A 20,484-nucleotide genomic window follows, 5' to 3' on the forward strand; every position below is an offset into this window, starting at 1 on the left:
ACATGCTATGGACTTGGTTTAATTTAATTTTATAAATTCACCTGCTTATTCTTAAAATGAACCTTTTCACATTTATATAAATGGTCTTGTTTGTAAGGGAATCCTTACCTTCCTGTGTTTAATCACCTTTTACTTAATATCTGTCCAAACTTCATTTTTCAGTAAGGAAATACCTTTTGGTATCGTGGCACATGGTTTTACTCTCAGCATTCAGGAAGTAGAAACAAGTAGATTTCTGTGAGTATAAAATTTGCCTGATCTACATAGAGAGTTTTTGAACAGTTAGAGCTACACAATGAACTCCTGTCTCAAAACAAGCAAACAACAAGAAAGGGATACCATCCTAAATAACCCTAACTAATTTTCTGTTATCTTTATGGTTCTTTGTACCATTGTTCTTTGTCTGGAAGTATACATTTTGCTGTATTATTGATTAAATTTAGTTAATAAATCTCTAATTGGGATTCACAGCCACCTAAGTTTGCCAGGATTTAGTGGTTCACAGCCACCACACTCAGAGAGCACAGAGTTACCACATGTGACTCTCACCCAGATTGAGGCAACAGAAATCAAAGAATGAAACATTCACCCTTCAAAGGTTAGACTAGATATTTCCAACAAGAAGAACCTCAAAAACCCCATTCTCAGATGCCAGAAACTCACCACAAAAGTGCAAATGAGAAAAATCCACACAATATACATTTTAAAGAAGCGAGCAAACTATTATAATAAGCTCCTAGTATGGCAGTTTAGCTAAAACAAGACTAATTATCACAACACTGGGACTTCAAAATAGCATTTATGAATGTAGACTATCTTAAAGGGATACAGGCATTTTAAGAAAGACCATAAAAACAGAAATAACTGAATGAAATATTGAAAACAACACAAGACATGAAAGAAGAATTTAATGAAAAAATAGAAATTTTAAGAAAAAATCCAAAATAAAAAATTGAAATGAAAAACTTGTAAAGTCAAACAAAATCATCATATGTAAACCCCAACAAACATATTAAAAGACATGGAAGAGAGAATTTCATGTCTTGAAGACAAGGTAGTAAAACTAACTTACTCAGTCAAAGAAAATATCCAGTTATATTGCATCAAGGAATTCTTGGACAATATGAAATACCAAACATATAAATAATTAGTATAGAAAAGGAGAAGAAATCCTGATCATAAACATAGAAAATATTTTTACAAAATAATGGAAAATATACTCTAAAGAAAGAGATTCCTCACAAAAAAAGAGTCATATTGAACATCAAATTGACATGACTAGAAATTTCTCATGACTCACAATAATCAAAGCACTTAATGTGCAGAATAAAGAAAATAAGTTACATTAAAAGATGCAAGGGGGAAGATCAAGTCAAATATAAATGCTGTAACATTAGAATAACTCCTGAAATAAATGGTACTTCAAAAGCTGGAAGGATTTGGATCACTATTTTCTAGTTCCAAAAGAGCACCAAACCAGCCCATACTACTACATGCATCAAAATTATTCATAGCAATAAAGAAAGAAAGAAAAATGCCTTATATTTAAATGCAAATTTAAATGATTTATGTCAACCAATCTAACTCTAAATTACTAGGAGGAAAACTTCATTCTGAATAGAAAGTTAAGTACACAAAGGATATAACTAATCACAGTACAATTGATGAACAGAGAGGAAAGAAATCCATACCAGAAAAACAAGAGAAGAGGATTAATAAACACTATATATTAGTAATGAGAGTTATACAATTTTTCAATAGAAATATGTAAACTAAAAAGCCAGGCATGGTGGCAATTAATTCTTTTGATTATAGACTTTGATGTTGTAGTGTAACTCCATAAACTCATTCCTCCTAAGTCCCACAAGTTATTGGTACTTTTTTTTACCACAATTAAATTCTAAATAATACCAAAATTGAGTAAATGAGAGTGAATTACTGTTGTGAGATGCCTGCCCATATGTTTAGGGGAGGATGGTTATAGTATTTAAAATTTGAACTGGAAAAGCAATTGAGTGCTCAGAGCTCAGTGGGGTTTCTGTTGGAGTTTAGAAGATAATGCTGAGCGTGGTACACATGATTGCTTATGATGTTTTAGAAGTTTTTAAAAGATATTTAAATTCTTCATTGGGACATTTGAGTAATAGTTGTAAATTAAGAAAATATGGTTCTACTTAGCTGAACTTGAAGAATTAGCAGTAATTAATGAGAACAGACCAACTAACGTAAAACCTTACTTTCTAGAACAATGGTTAATTGGGGTTAGAGAATGAGCTGTGGGGTAAAAGAGACTAGCATCACTAAAAGAGACCTTCTATGAAGTGTTTCGGTCCAGAAGCAGCCATGACTTCATCTCATGATGAAAAATGACTGGTTGTGTAAGAGTCATCCAGAAGGAACTGATTTTGAAGTCATGAAAGAGTAATCAAGAGTAGTTGAGTTTTGGTACCATTTGACCTGGATACAGTCCTTGAAAGGAGGTCATTAAAGGCCCTTGTTGAATCTCTAGCTGCAAATGAAGTAAAATTCCCAGGATTGAAGGATTCATGGAGAGATGAATGGTACTCATTTAGAAGACAAGGAGATATAAAAGCGAGCAGCTAAAGCTTGGCATCATGTGCAAGGGCAAGGGTCTGATGTGGGATTTTCCTATGTATTCTGTGAATACCATCGGTTAATAAAAAAAATCTGCTTTGGGCCTATTGTAGCACAGAATAGAGCAAGGCAGGAATTCCAGGCATATAGATGAGGAGAGAGTAGGCAGAGTCAAAGAGAAGCCATGTAGCCACCACAGGAGACAGATGCTGGATACCAGACAGAAACTTACCAGTAGGCCACAGCCATGTGACAAAGCACAGATTAATAGAAAGGGTTAATTTAAGATTTAAGAGCTTGCTGGAAATATGCATAAGCTAATAAGCCAAACAGTATTTTAATTCATACAGTCTGTGTGATTATTTCAGGTCCAGGCAGCCTGAAAAGAACAGGCATTCTCAGGCAACAGGTTGGTGCCCAATGAGGAGCTGAGTATATCCACATAAAACCTAAGAGAGCTTGAAAAGAAATTCTAGACAGAAAAGAACAGAGTTAAGTGCAGTTTCTTGGAAGCCACTTTTTATTTTTGGATGGGATTTTTTTGCTCGCAGTGAGCAGTGGTGCAACAGCTCCTTTAAGAGAGGTCTTCCTGATTCAGCATTGGCAGCAAACAATGAGTAGCTTCTTTAGGAACCAGCTTTCTGATTCATCAGCAGAAATGGCTCTGACTCTTTTGGGAGGCCCACCTATGGAGCATTTAAATGAGGTTCCAGAGCAGAGTGCTACAACTTGCTTAATGGCAACATAGACCAGATATGTGCCTGTAAATGGAGTGGTGAGCCTGGCTTGCAGAGCTGGCACTGAACAAACCTCAACCATGTTGGACTGGGCAGAGCCAAAAGGCAAAATAACCTTAGTCCTACCACCTCGATTACCACTTTAAAAGCACTTCTGATCCAGGTGATTACAGATAAGCAATAAAGACAGATTCATACAGAAATAAACCTCTGAACAGTTCACAGTGTGTTGAAAAAAATGTTCATAGGCCCGAGAGAGATAAGAAAAAAGAATATCAGTTATATTAAAAGTAAATGGTATTAAGAAATGAATGTCTTTAAAGAGACAGAGTACAGACAGTCATAGAATAAATGGGTTAAAAAACAAATATGGAAACTACAGAGAGTGGATTATGTATTTATTTTGCTAACAAACTCTGGTGCCCACTTACAATAGAATCTGGCCCTCTCTTTGAATTATACTTATATTTTGGATATTAACCCTCTGTCATATGTGGAGTTGGAAAAATTTTTTCCCATTCAGTATACTACCTTTCCCCCCCCCATTCTTGGTTTATTTTGCTTTACCGACCCATTTTGGTTTTATGAGTTTCCCATCATTAATTGTTGATCTTATTGCCTGTGCTTTAGGTGTTTTATTCAGGAAATTATCTTCTGTGACAATATGTTCAATTCTATCTGCCACATTCTGTACTACCAGTTTCAGTGTATCTGATTGTGTGTCTTTGATAAACTTGGACTTGAGTTTTGTATAGGATGATAGATATAGATCTACTTGCATTCCTCTACATGCTGACATCCAGTTACACTGGCACTATTTGATAAAGATGCTTTCTTTTACATTATACACCTCTGGCTTCTTCATAAAAATCAAGCCTCCATAGGTATGTGGTGTTACATGTGTGCCTTTGGTTCAGTTCTGTTGACCAACATGTCTGCTTTGTATGCCAATAAAGGTTTATAGTACAACTTGAAATCAGGGTTGCTGATACCGTCTGGAAGTTTTTTTTTTTTTTATTGTTCAGGATTTTGTTTTTCGGTATGATGTTGAGTATTGCTCTTTCAATGTCTGGAAGGAATGTTATTGGAATTTTGATGTTGACTGCATTTAAGCTGTATATTACTTTTAGTAGCATGGCCATTTTTACTGCAATTATCCATTGAAACCATGAAAATGGGAGATGTTTCTACCTTCTGATATCTTCTTCAATTTCCTTCTTCAACAACCAATTTTTTTCATTTAGATTATTCACTTGCTTTGTTAGAGTTATCCCAATATATTTTATATTATTTATGGCTATTGTGAAGGATGATGTATCACTGATTTCATTCTCAACCAATTTGTCACTTAGATATAGGAAGGATACTCATTTTTTAGTTAATCTTTTATCCAGCCACATTGATGAAGGTACTTTTTCAGTTGTAGGAGTTCCCTGGTAGAATTTTTGAGGTTACTTATGTAAAGGGGGATATGATATAGATATTTGTATTGGTATGGATCTTGGTTTATTGATGCCAATTTAAGGTCAATTTTGTTATTTGTATATACCTGTTCTTAATTAAGGTATTGTGTTTGTGCAGTTCAATTAAAAATATAATGTATGATTAAGAAGTATAGATTAATAAAGAGTCATCTATAATAGTCAAGCTTCTAGTCATATTAGTTAGGTTTTCTAAATATATATAGAGATATTTCAATTAGATAGGTATTCTCCAAACCTTTCGAAGACTAACATAATATGACACTTAAAATTTTTAAAAACTTATTACTCTTTATGACAATGAGACTCATCTGCTTCTGGCAGCACTAATTTACTTCAAGAGGATGATGGGTATCAAAGAGGCTCCTCACAGAATTTGTTAGCCATTTGGGGAAGAAACTGCTCTTGTCTGGACTGCTTGATATTATGTTGTATGAACTGGATATGCAGGATCCATAGAAAAATGACTGCAGAAGTTACTTAAAGAACATGAGACAGTCCTTTTGTCTTCCTGCTTCATGAAAGAGTCTGCCAGATATTCTATAAGACAGAGAAAAAACAACTGGATGGACTTTTCCATTGCAAGGAAGAACAGATCTTCAAATTTCCTGTTTCATGGAAAAGTCCGTTGGATACTATGTGCCTGTGAACTGAAGATTGCATGTCCCATACAGAAGAATTTTGGGTGACTGTCCAGGCAGTGAAATGTCTCTGTCAACAATAGAGTTCTGGAAGTCTCCTGCAATGCACTTCCTGTTTATTTATATAATATTATATCCTTTTGGAGTTTTTGGTGGAGTTAGTAAATAGATAGTTATAGCTATCATTATCCTTAGTTATGATAAAAGATAAAGTAGATATAAATATTATAATTATAATTCTTACTGGGTATCTGTTTTGCTTTATGTAGTATTTCTGTGTTAAAGTTAAAGCCTTCCTTTTTATTTAAACTGAAAAGGGGAAATGGTGTGGGAAGTCCTTCTGTGTATGTGTTTCTTTTATTGGTTAATGAATAAAGAAGCTGCTTTCAGCTAATGGCTTAACAGAATAAAGACAGGCTGTGAGATATATAAATATATGGATAGAAAGACAGTAGGTGAGTCAAGGAGAAGCCATAAATTCCCACCAGAAACAGACACCAAAAGTAACTTTGCTGGTAAGCCACAGCCATGTGGCTATACACAGATTAATAAAAACAGGTTAACCAAAGAGATAAGAGCTAAATAGCAATATCCTTAAGTGTTTGGCTAAGCAATGATTTAAATAATATAATCTCTGTGTGATTACTTTGAGTCAGGGTGGCTGTAAAACAAGTTTGGATGGTTGGGCATTGAACGAGCAACCTCCTCCAAGAGTATGACATATTTTCTAATATGTTATTTCCTTTGGGAAAGAAATGGAATACTAATATTGCATACCATCTTATTTTGTATTATATAATTTCAGTAAATTTATCATCTTGCCATAAACATAATGTTCAAGTAACAAAACAGAATGTCTGGAGAACTTGTGCTTCATAACCCACTTCCCTAATTTTCTGAAATTGTAGTGGCATCCCTGCTTGACAAGCTAACATTAAACCAAGAATTTTCTTAACATGAAAACTTGTTTAGTATTATAGTAAATAATAAATGTACAGATCTTAAGCAAAGGCAGATAGGAAGGGTGACATGTCTAATATATTCTTTTCCCTCAGAGAGCTGTTCTTTTTGGTTGTATTATTTTGTTTTGTTGTCTCTCTATTTGTGTGTTCACTCCGTCATTGCCTACAGAAGGGTTTTCTCTCAATTAACCAAATTCTGTTTTCAATGTAAAATCAGGGAAATTCTAGGAAATGGAGAGCAAAGAACAGCTGCTTAAATATATTACTGACTTTTCATTTCACTTTGTAAAAGTGCAACAATATTATGACTGTAACCTATAAGGAACTTCACATATTGCCAATAGTTTCTTTGTCTCTTATTTTAGTGTTAATTTTTCCAGTTTGCACATAAAATCTTAGTTTATTTCATATTCACATTGATTTTTCCTTGTTTATTTCCCTGTTTAAATTTTTTTATTAATATCAAATGGTTGCTGATTCACTTATAGAAGGCAGGATAACCTTTTTAAAGTTACCACAATATTTTGCATACTGGTTATATTTATATATAACCAGTATATGGGTATAGTAATGTTTTGTGTCATGTTAACAACAGTTCATTTTGTTACAAAATTTGATTATTCTTTGTATGAAATAAATATACAAAATTACTTTTGTATGTTTGATAAAATTATCTCTTTTCAATTAAACTTTCAGACAATAATATGAGTAAACTCTATCATGTTTGAAATAATAGAAATTTTTCTCACTGAAATTAAAAAGTGCTAGCATCAAATATTTTCACTCATTTTGGTTTAGTTTTTGATGACATCAGTCACAAAACAATCCCACACCGTTAAGAATTATGAATAATAAAAGGTTTATTTATTTAAGGGGAAAACTTACAGATCACTGTCCTAGACAACAGCCCTCTGTGCTCCCAAGAACATAGTTTATCAGGTGGAATCGGAAGCCAAAAGCAAGAGAGTGGGTGCATGTTTACCGCTGCTTTTACAATATAAGGGATGACAGCCAATTGGGCTAGTATTTTAAAAGCTATTGGCTGAAGAAGCAGAATGTGCTCGCACAGCAATTTTTCTTGCATAATAAATGTCATTTGTACTTTTTTGGCCTCATATTAAATTTACCTGGAGACAAAGTTCACCTTTATTAAATAAAATCATCAGATGCTTCAAAAGTAAGTTTTATATATAGATAATGTTAACAATATTTGTTGCCATCCAATTCATAAAATCAGACTCTTGGAAGTTAAGTCTTTCAACAGTAAAATGAACATCTGGCATTAATGTGAATGGTAATTTAAATTCAATTTTAACATTTAATATTAAAAATACAAATATTTTAAGTGAATATATATTTAATTTTTTACAATGGTATGGTGAAGATGACTTCACTAAGATTAAGAAATGAATAGACAGCAAATTAATTGTAATTCAAAAAATTATATTGATCAATCAAAATAAAACTGTATCAGTGTTTGTAGTAAATAATGTATAAGAATATTTGAGACTAACATTGATGAATCATTTTCTAATATTGCTGTTTATTTCTGTCTTTACCATAATTTTAGATGTGTTTCTTCATCTAAAGCACTGTTTTGCTGTTTATATAGCATATCAACTAACCTGTGTTCTACTTTTGTACTAAAGTTTTTGTAATGCTGATCTTGTACTATCTTTTAATTATGTGTATGTATGTGTATCTTATTATGTGCCAATGTGTGCAGCTATATGCAGAGACCAAAGACATATCTGAATCTGGAGTCACAGGCTGATATAGGTGCTAGGAACTCAACTCAATTCTGTTAGGAATTCAGAAAGTTTCTTGACTACCAAACCATTGCCCTAGCACCCTGTTACATTAAAACTTTTAAGAATGATTTTTTTAGACATGGCTTCAGAATTAAAATTCGCATAAAACCCAGAGTATCTTTTTGGTAAAAGTAGTTAGCAACCTAGTATTGTAATATCAATGCTGCACATCTTTAAATACCTCTATAATTCTCATGGGTAATACCAAGGAAAATACTTGAATTAAGTGACCATGTATGCCTTTTTAAACCAGTTTTACACAGTTCATTAGAACTCTAATCTCACATGTTTCTCTCTGTGTGATTGCCTATTTATATGATCATGCTATAAACCATTGTCAATCTTGGGAAATATTTTGGCTCTTCTGTTTGGTGTCTTCTGTGAAGTCTGTTCCCGACCTCTAGCCTTGCTGACAAAAGAAACCTGTTTCTTCTCCTTATTTTATCTAGAATGAATGGGGAAATGATCTCAAGTATTTTTGGTACCATAGATAATCAGATAATTATACATTTAGCAGTTATTTTTCAGTTATAGATTCATGTGGCATATTTAAGTTTTGTCCTATGTTGCTTTCTTTTCTCTCTTAGAGATTACATTTTTGAAATAGAGAGGTAAATGAACAACTTCTCAGAGTGATGATTGATGACAATCATAGAGAAAAAATAAAGCAAAGCTAGAGAACATTAATACTTGTCTTACTCTCCAAAGTGAAAAAATTTAATAAGATCATAGAAGTGAAAAATTTCATCATAAAATTTTATATTTGTACTTTTCAATATCTTTAATTGTTAGAAATGTATTTTCACTGAGCACTCAGTGAAGTATTCAAAGATTTGTAAATAGACAGTAATTGTTTGACAAGTTTATAAGAACACTGTGAAGTAAAAATTTAGGATAATGAGTTCAACATTTAATTTGAAAATTGAGGTAGATTCAGTACAGCATTTGAAGAAAGAGGGGTAAAAGTTATACATATGCCTAGATAAAGAAGATTCTTGACAGTTAGAAGAATAGAATTAAAAATTCAAAGGTGAAATTATAGCTAAGGAATAGCAACAATATCTATGAGTTGGAAGCAGAGGTGGCCAGAATTGGAAAACATAGGATATCTGGCCAGAAAGGTGGTAGGAACAGATCATAAGAGATCTTGACAAGAATATGAATTGCATTGGAAAATAATATGATTCTTTCATAAACAGTTCCCTGTAGAGACTGTGCTTCTGTTTCCCTTTTGCCCAAACCTGAATAATCACACATAAACTATATTAATTATAATACTGTTTGACCAATGGCTCAGGTGTATTCCTAGCTAGCTTTTATATCTTAAAATTAATCCACTTCTATTAATCTACGTATTGCTATGAGGCCATGGTTTACCAGTTATGTTCTGACATCTTTCTCTTTCAGCAGTTACATGGTGCCTTCCTGACTCCACCTCTTTTGTCTTTGCATTTAGTTTAGGTTTCTCAGCTATCTATTATTTGTCCTGTCATAAGTCAAAGCAGCTTCTTTATCAACCAATGGTAATAAAACATATTTATAGCACACAGAGGGAAACCCAATATTATCTCCCATTTTTGTCTAAAGAAAAAGTAAGGATTTAACTTTAACATAGTAAAATTACATATAACAAAACAGGTATCAAGTAAGAAATGCAGGTACAGTATTTAGACTATTTGTATCTGGCAAAATTAAAGAAAATATTCTATCATCTATCTTATCTTTGTTAGTCTAAAGTTTAATATCTAATTTATCTTACCATAACTAAGGAAAACTGTAACTATAACTATCTGTCTTCAAAGACCCCAGAAATATAGTATTACCTAAGTAAACAGGAAGTGCATTTTAAGCAATTTCCAAAATTTTAGAAATTCTGCTGCCTGAATAGGCATTCAAAGTTTTCTTGAAGCATCCATCTTTATCCTATTGGCCCATAATATCTGGCAAACTTTTCAGTGAAACAAGAAATTTGAAAATCTGTTCTGTTTGTACTCTTAAAATTCATAAGTTGCTTTCTTCTGTGTTATGCAGAATGTCTGGCAATTTCTTCTGTGAAGTACAAACAATGAAGGACCATACTATCTTTTGTAAAGCTCAGCATTCACTTTTTTTGTGGTTCCTACATGTCCAGTTCATTCAGCATACCATCAATCAATCTAGACAAGAGTAGTTCCTTGCTGAAATGGCTAGCAAACTCCATAATGAACCTATTGAATGCCTATTATTCTCTTGAAATGGATTAGTGCTGCTAGAAGCAGATATATATGTCTCACTGTTCAGAATAGTCTACATTCTTGAAACATTTTAAATTCCATAAACTGTAGGCCCTCCTGAAGATTATCTATCTAAATGAAATATTTCTGTATATCTTAAAAACCTAACATGACTAAAAGTTTGATTATTATAGATGACTATCTATTAATCTGTGTTTTTACTTACACATTACATTTTAAATGAGCTGTATAAGCATAATACTCAAACAAGAGTAGAAATATACATATAACAAAATTTACCTTAAATTTGTATCCAAATACCAAACTCCATACCAATGTAAAATGTTCATTTCGATGTCTTATCCTTATTTATTCTTTAGAAAAAACCTTGACTGTGACTATGAAGCATTTATAATCAACACACTTTAATGAAAACAAACATTTATAAACAATATTTGGGAATTTGGGTACAGTTTTTTTGATTATTTTATGATGACATTTTAGACTCCATTTCTGTAACATGTCATTAGACTTAAATTTTGAAGTTAAGATACCTTTAAAATATATGTATGTTTAACTTAGAAGCCTGTACAATGAAATGTCTCTCTATAGCTAACTCATTCATTGCCAAAAATTCAAAAATATACAATAATATAAACAAATCAGACTCTGTTTATTTTCCACCTTCAGATGGCTTTTTTACTATCTTTTACTTTTCTTTTTTATTATTGATTTTTTGAGACTGGGATTCTTCAAGTATTTTTGGCTGTCCTATTGCTTACTCTGTAGACAAGGCTGACCTTGATCTCACAGAGATCTCCCTGCCTCTGCCTTCCAAGTGCTTGGATTAAAGGCATGCACCGCCATATCTGTATATGCTAATTATTTTATAAAGGAAATTCTCTATCCTTTTTCTTTTGTATCCCAGGCTTACATATATTTTTAAACACCCTCTATTAAAGAGGGTGGTCCTCTGCTTGACTCTAGCAAACAGAAACCACCTGAGACAATGCTGCTACCAAGAAGCTTTGTTTGACTTTATTCTTTTCTCTCTAGAATCCTTTTCTTTAAGCTTTCACAGGCTTTATGTGGAAATTCTTGCCAAACATTTGGGTGTAATTATAGAAATGGAGACTTCACTCCCATTTCCTAGCCACCCAGACAAGAATAATCACACAGAAACTATGTTAATTGCAAAACTGTCTGCCCAATGGCTCAGGTGTATTCCTAGCTAGCTAGCATTTACATCTTAAATTAACCCATTTCTATTATTCTATGTATTGCCATCTTTCTCTTTCATCAGCTATATGGTGCCTTCCTGACTCTGCTTTCTTTTTCTCTGCATTCAATTTTGTTTTCCTGCAAACCTATAGTCTGTTATGCCATAGGGCAAAGCATTTTCTTTATAGCCAATGATAATGAGGCATATTTATAACATACAGAGGGGAATCCCATATCAGTTCCCTTCCCACTTTATCATTCTCATTTATCATTCTTTCCTATATCTCCTAAAACATTCTTCCTAAAATTTACGCTGCAATAAATTTATCCTTTTGTTAGTCAGAAGATGTGTTCTCCTATTTGCTTGCCCAATTTGTATTACTTGTCTATGATAAGCCTAGACACCCCTTTTTGAAAAGCTAGACCTGACATACAATGGGCACCTTTACTCGATCTTTTTGGTTGTTGTTGTTTTGTTTTGTTTTTGAGACAGGGTTTCCTTGTAGCTTTGAGGCCTTTCCTGGAACTAGCTCTTGTAGACCAGGTTAGCCTCAAGTTCACAGAGATACGCCTGCCTCTGCCTCCTGAGTGCTGGGATTAAAGGTGTGGGCCACCACTGCCTGGATTCTACTGGATCTTATAAAGGATTCCAACCAGTTAGAGCCAGAAAAAAAAACCAAGATTTATGAATTATGATTCTTTCTGTGTCAGTTATTTTGTGTTTGTATCCTCTAGCACAATAAAATATGATAATAGTATATACATGTACTGAAATTCAAGGCAGTAGATGTGATTACAATTCATTGTATATATTCATGAAATTATCAATAGTAAAGAATAATTTAAAAATGTTTCTAAGTTATTTGAAAAGATTTAGTTTCCAGCAGTTTTGAGGCATTGTATTCATAGTAAGAACTCAAGAACAATGGCACTGGGTTTTGATCCTACTGCACATACTGGCTTTTTGGGAGCCTAGGCAGTTTGGATGCTCACCTAACTAGACCTAGAAGGAGGTGGGTGGTCCTTGGATTTCTCACAGGGCAGGGAAACCTGCTTGCTCTTTGGGCTGATGAGGGAGGGGGACTTAATTGGGGAAGGGAGTGGGAAATGGGAGGCGGTGGCGGGGAGGAGGCAGAAATCTTTAATAAATGAAAAAAAAATCAGTGCTCATTTCAGATCTTATAATCAATTCCTACGTTTACTGCTCTAACGTAGGTAAAACTTTATCTCATTGGTATATTTCTAGGTATCTGTATGATTCTCTGAAGGCTTGCATCTCTTTCTCTGACATTACAAACCACCAAAAACATGTACATTATTTCCTCTATCTCTGCTACCTGCACTTTCCCTGATGAATCCCTAAACATTTCTAAGAAATTCTTCATCATCAATATCTCTCTGAAGTGTCAGTGCCCTCCTACTTATAACTCTGCTGACTTCGTCTCCTAAATTCCCTGGTCTCCATGTCTATGTTATTTCATAACTATCTAGAACTTCATCCAAATTGAACCAGATAACTAATAAAACATTCAGCTATCTTCTACTTATACCTCTGCTGACTTTGTTTCCTAAGTTCTATGATCTCCATATCAATGTTCTTTCATAACTATCTAGAACTTCAACCAAATTGAACCAAAGAGAAACTAATAAAATATCTGAAGAAATAAAATATTTTATTCTACAAATTTTCAAAAGTCACATGTGAGTACTCAATTACTTTTCCCTAATAAAAGGTGGATTCTGTCATGTATTTTAAATTAACATTTATATTTATTATTACTTTTTTCCTATCCTAAATGCTTTTCATTTAATTTTGTAAGAATATCATTAGATAAAGCAAGAATAGATATGAGGGGAAGGAAAGCAATATCTTGATTGAGGGAGCCAGTATGGGGTTAGCAAGAAACCTGGCTCTAGAAAAATTCCTAGGAATTCACAAGAATGACCTCAGCTAAGACCCTAAGCATTAGATGAGAAGGTGACTGAATTGGCCTTGCCCTGTAGACTGAACTCCCAAGGTCCAGTTGAAGAGTGGAAGGAGTGAGATTATAAGCAAGGAGGTCAAGACCATGAGGGGTTCACCCACTGAGACAGTGTGACTGAACTAATGGGAGCTCACCGACTCCAACTGGACTGGGAGTGAATGAGCATGGGATCAAACTAGTCCCTCTGAATGTGGTTGACAGTTGGGGCAGACTGAAAGGCCACTGAGATTTTTCTCTACTACATGTACGGACTTTTTGGGATCCTATTCTCTTTGGATGTATACCTTGGTTAACTTAGATATAGTAGGGAGGGCCTTGGACTTACCACAGGGCAGGGAGCCTTGCCCTCTCTTAGTATTGGAGGGGGGAGTGGTGGGAGGCAATGTGGAAGGAGAAGGGAGGGAGTGGGAATTTGGATTGGTATTTTTTTTCTTTTGGTCATTTGAGATTCTTTTTTTTTTAAATTTATTTAACATTTCTACCTCCTCCCATTCTCCCTTTTCCCTCCCAGTCCCCTCACTCCTCCTCCCCCACTTCCACTCCCCCCATTCCCCCTCCCCCTTGCTCTCCAGTCCTAAGAGATGTCAGGGTGCCCTGCCTTGTGGGAAGTCCAACTGGACTCTCTGAATGTGGGTGACAATGAGAGTGAACTGAGTAGTCAATGATAATGACACTGGATTTTGATTCTCATGCATGTACTGGCTTTTTGGGAACCTAGTTTGTTTGGATGCACACCTTCCTAGACCTGGATGGAGGGGATTGGTATTTTTTAAGTAATAAAATAATAAGTAAAAGAAGAAGAAAAGAATGTATCAACAGACAGTATATAACCCTCTAATTTTTATCACAGTACTATCTGAGAGAAAAAGTATAATCTACATGAATTAACATAAGGCTGATCAATTTGCATTCCATAATATGGATATTTTATGAATATCACATAAATGTGTATATAACCATATTTAAAATGCAAAATATAATATTTTGTATGAGTATAAAATTTGAGATATATTATTATCATCACTTTGAACTTAGAGTATTAGGGAAATATATACACTTTGTATTCTGCCTTCCTGTGTTGTAGGCAATAGTGGCAGAGTCAAGTACACTTTCACAGACTATTGGCATCTAAAAGTGGAGCACTGTGGTACTCTATTGTTTTAATAATGCTTATTCTACCTGAAGCATTAAGAAAACAATTTTAATCTGTAGCAAAGTGGTTTTATTTAAATTATATGTATCTCTCATGCCATCTAGTGATATAAAGTTAAAAAAAGAAAACAGTGCACTTATAATGAGTTTAGATCAGTAAGTCAGTATTCTGTCGTCCTTTGGAGAATTACCTCCAAGCTCTCAAAATCCCTCATTTTCCTGAGTGTTCTAGGCTTTGCATTAATTACATATAACATGTTCAATATTTCATATTGGAATATCTTATAGAAGAAAATAAAATAAGTGGTAGTGTACTTGCTTTATAGGAAAAAAGCCCTGGATACAATTTCTAGTATTAATAAAAAAAATAACAAAGAGACTTTTAAATTTTTTATATAATTTCTGCAATTGCTGCATATAGGTCTGAAAATAATATGTTTCAGACTTTCAAGCATTTGTGATTCTACTACAGCTAATAAATATTGTCCATATATTAATATTTTAAAGTTTAACCTTCCATTGTCTCTTCTGTATCTGGAAAGAAAGGAAAGAAATGAAGGATTTTCTTTCTTAAGAAAATGTTAATAAATTCAGCAGAAAATCAAGGGATAAGCTTAAATTTTGACACGGCAACATAATAGTGTCATCTACAAACGTGTTGGAATGTTTTCCATAACTATGGTGGAATACAAAATACTCACAGGAATCAAGTTGGACATTAAAGATTCTACTCTAGAACAACAGTGAAATATCATGGTGAAAGGATGGTGATGAGATCAGAATATCTAATAAAAGATCAAGGTACCATGTCCAAGAAAAGCAAGACATGCATCAAAAGCAACAGTGTTTACAAAAACATTTCTTCTTACTACTTTCTATCTTTCTGCTTTTATAGGATATTTGTTATCCTATAAAATCATCCTTCCTGAGAAATAAAGCAATAAAGCTAGTAATGATGAAACAGGAAATTCAGAGAACTAAATGTTATTAAATTCTACTTAAAATAGTAAAATGTATACAGAACACAGTGGAAAATATATACACATATACATGAGTTTACATAATGCACATAGTATCATATTATAATTTTTCTTATTATGTCCATCTTATAGATTTAAAACTAGTCTGTTATTGCTACTTAGGTTGAAACAATCTATTATGATACAAAGTTCTGTAGTTACTACCATTTTTTTTTGCCCATAATGCCAACCTTTGTTTGGTGTATGGGGTATTTGCTTTGCATTTTCTTTTCTAAGCATATGGAGCATATGGTTTTCAAATTATACTCTAGTGGTATTGAATTTTCTAATCTTTCATTCTACTCTAGTGAGCAATTCAGTTTTAAATCATATCCTGTCCCATATTAAAACACTTAAGTGTGAGATTCTCCTCTGTGTGCTGTGAATAAGTCTTATTACCATTGGTTAATAAAGAAGCTTCTTTGGCCTGTGGCAGGGCAGAATGAGATATAGTTAGAGAGTAAGTGGAGTCAGGAAACACCATGTAGCTGCCAAGAGGGAAGGGCACTGCAAAATCTTATTGGTAAACCACAAGCCTTGTGGTAAAATATAAAATAATAGAAATTGATTAATTTAAGATGTAAGACTTAGTTAATAAGAAGCCTGAACTAATAGGCAAAATATTTTTATAATTAATATAGATTCTGTGTGAAAATTTGAGACTGGGAATATGGAAAAACAAATTAAGGGTCTCTGCTTACAAAATGGTGCCCAGTCTGGGACTTGGATCTACATAAGACCTAAAAAAAAGGCCTTACAAAAGCACTTCTAGACCCACAAAAATGGGAGCCAAGCACCGCTCTTTAATAACCACATTTTTTTTCAGATATGTTCTCCTTGATAGTAAACAGAGGTATAGCTCTTTTAATAGAAGGCATACTTACTCTGCATTAGCAGCAAAAGATGTTTGCTTCTTTAAGAGCTGGTTTTTTGGTTCATGCTAGCAACATGAACAGCTCTGGCTCTTTTGTGAGGTCCTACACTTAAATGAGGTTTGTGAGCAGTGTGCTGCTAATTGCTTAATGGTGAAATAGACCTGCTGCATCCTTGGAGCTGGGACAGTGAGTATGGATAACAGAGGAGGTGAACATACCTCTGCCTTGTTAAACAAGGTGTGGTCAACAGTCAGAGATAAGGATTTGGTCCTAGCCATGCCTACTCAGCATTTTAAGAGAAGGGCACTCCTGATTAGAAAATGATTACAGATATGCAATAAAGACAGATTTAGACAAAAAAAAGAACCTCTGAACAGGATACAATATGTTTGAAAATGTGCATAGGTTTGAGAGAGAGGGGAAAGAGTATAGAGAAGAATACATACACTCATATATTTAAAAAGTAAAGATAATATGAAAAAGAAATAGAATAAAAAATAAGTAAATCAAAGATGGAATATACACAGAAGGTCTGGATTATTCATTTTATTGTGTTTTCTTTGAATTTTTTACTGCAGAGAGACATTTGATTCCGGGGGTTTCTAAGATAAAACAACGTATATATTTTAAAGGTATCTTGACTTCAAAATTTGCTTCTAAGAATATGTCAATTTGAAAAAGAGCTTCTGTTTTTGTTTTTATACAGGACGAGAACCTGTGAATTGCTTCCAGACTAATGTGGTTTGATCAAACAAGACAACCTGAAAGGTTCTTGTAAATCCTCAAAATACTTTATCCAACAAATAGTAGGAAAAAATTTAAATAAAACAATGTCCCAAATCCCAAAATGATTGTTTATAAATGTTTGTTTTTATTTGAAAGGGGTTGATTATAAGTGATTAATAGTTAATTTAAAAAAGAAGTATATGTTATAGAGATGAATACTTTGCATTGGTACGGATCTTGGTCTAGGGATACATGTTTAAAGTTGACTTTGTTGTACTGTGAATATGTATTTCTGCTCTTGTTTAAGGAATTTTACTTGCATAGATCAATTACAATGTAATTTATGATTAAGAAATACAGGTTAATAGATAGTCATCTGTAATAATCAAGATTTTAAATATATTAGATTTTCAAGATATACAGAGATATATTTCAGTAAGATAGATAATCTTCAAAGACCTATTGAATGTGGCATTTAAAATATTTTAAGAACTTAGACTTTTCTTGACAGTGAGGCATGTCTGTTTTTGGCCTCACCAATTACTTCAGAGAGGTTGATGGACATTGAAGCAACTCATTATGGAATTTTCCTTCAATGTGACAAGGCTAGCCATTTGCCTTGCCTGTTCTACTTGATGCTATGCTGTATAAACTGGACATACAGGACCCAAAGAAATGTGACTGCTCAACTTTGCAAAACATGGAATGGTACTTTATTGTTCTTACTTCACAGAAGAAACTGCCAAACATTTTGCAGAACACAGAAGAAAGTGACTGACAAACTGCCAATATATGCAAAACAGTCTTTCAAATTTCCTGCTTCATAGAAATATCTGCCAAATACTATGGACCTGTAGGCTGAATATTGGTACCTTAATGCTACAGAAGAACATTGGGTGGCTATACAGGTAGCAAGATGTCTCTGTCAATTCTAGAGTTTTGGAAGTTGCTTTGCCACACACTTATTGTTTGCTTAGGTAATATATCCGTCCGGGGTCTTTGAAAAGTTGAAGATATGGATGGAAATAGAAAACACTATCCTGAGTGAGGTAAGCCAGACCCAAAAAGAGGAACATGGGATGTACTCATTCATATTTGGTTTCTAGCCATAAATAAAGGACATTGAGCCTATAATTCATGTTCCTAGAGAAGCTAAATAAGGTGAATCCAAAGACAAACACATAGGCATCCTCAGGAATATTAACCTTCATCAGGCGATGAAAGGAGACAGAGACAGAGACCCACACGGGAGCACCGGACAGAAATCTCAAGGTCCAAATCAGGAGCAGGAGGAGACGGAGCACGAGCAAGGAACTCAGGACCACGAGGGGTGCACCCACACACTAAGACAATGGGGATGTTCTATTGGGATCTCACCAAGGCCAGCTGGCCTAGGTCTGAAAAAGCATGGGATAAATCCGGACTAGCTGAACATAGCGGACAATGAGGAATACTGAGAATTCAAGAACAATTGCAGTGGGTTTTTGATCCTACTGCACGTACTGGCTTTGTGGGAGCCTAGGCAGTTTGAATGCTCACCTTACGAGACCTGGATAGACGTGGGCAGTCCTTGGGCTTCCCACAGGTCAGGGAACCCTGATTGCTCTTCGAGCAGATGAGGGGGGGGGGACTTGATTGGGGGAGGGGGAGGGAAATGGGAAGCGGTTGTGGGGACGAGGCAGAAATCCTTAATAAATAAATAAATTAGAGACGCACAGAGGCGGAGCGGCGGCGGCCAGACGCACAGAGGCGGAGCGGCGGCGGCCAGACGCACAGAGGCGGAGCGGCGGCGGCCAGACGCACAGAGGCGGAGCGGCGGCGGCCAGACGCACAGAGGCGGAGCGGCGGCGGCCAGACGCACAGAGGCGGAGCGGCGGCGGCCAGACGCACAGAGGCGGAGCGGCGGCGGCCAGACGCACAGAGGCGGAGCGGCGGCGGCCAGACGCACAGAGGCGGAGCGGCGGCGGCCAGACGCACAGAGGCGGAGCGGCGGCGGCCAGACGCACAGAGGCGGAGCGGCGGCGGCCAGACGCACAGAGGCGGAGCGGCGGCGGCCAGACGCACAGAGGCGGAGCGGCGGCGGCCAGACGCGGCGGAGCGGCGGCGGCCAGACGCGGCGGAGCGGCGGCGGCCAGACGCGGCGGAGCGGCGGCGGCCAGACGCGGCGGAGCGGCGGCGGCCAGACGCGGCGGAGCGGCGGCGGCCAGACGCGGCGGAGCGGCGGCGGCCAGACGCGGCGGAGCGGCGGCGGCCAGACGCGGCGGAGCGGCGGCGGCCAGACGCGGCGGAGCGGCGGCGGCCAGACGCGGCGGAGCGGCGGCGGCCAGACGCGGCGGAGCGGCGGCGGCCAGACGCGGCGGAGCGGCGGCGGCCAGACGCGGCGGAGCGGCGGCGGCCAGACGCGGCGGAGCGGCGGCGGCCAGACGCGGCGGAGCGGCGGCGGCCAGACGCGGCGGAGCGGCGGCGGCCAGACGCGGCGGAGCGGCGGCGGCCAGACGCGGCGGAGCGGCGGCGGCCAGACGCGGCGGAGCGGCGGCGGCCAGACGCGGCGGAGCGGCGGCGGCCAGACGCGGCGGAGCGGCGGCGGCCAGACGCGGCGGAGCAACACCGCATACAGGAAGAGGCTTTCGGGGACCAGCGCAGAGGCAGACCCAAGCGGCGGGAACAGGCTTGCAATAAGGAGAGCAGATCGCCCTACTACAATCGAATCAAAGAGGTAGGCCTTTGGTTGGCCAGGTCACTGGCACAAGGGGAGCCTGGTCCTGTCCTGAAGATCCTTCAGAGGGGTGAGAGGGTTCTTGGCCTGCAGCAGGAACCACGAAAGAGAGTGAGGGCATTTTGTAAGCGGAGCCCTTGGCCAGCAGGGAAACCTGATCCGGTTTTTAAAGGTCCCATTGGATAGGATCAATAGGAGGAGATGGGCAGGCGCCAAGGCAAGAATTCTCCCAATAATCCAAAAAACAACATGAAAACATCAGAACCCAATGATCTTACAACAGAAGTATTTGAACAACCTAACACAGAAGAAATGGAAAAAATCGACTTTATGAAGATAATAGAGTCCCT

The sequence above is a fragment of the Microtus oregoni genome, unplaced genomic scaffold (genome assembly GCF_018167655.1).
Source record: "Microtus oregoni isolate MIOR12 unplaced genomic scaffold, Mior012 000079F_ref0000094, whole genome shotgun sequence".
Classification (NCBI taxonomy): domain Eukaryota; kingdom Metazoa; phylum Chordata; class Mammalia; order Rodentia; family Cricetidae; genus Microtus; species Microtus oregoni.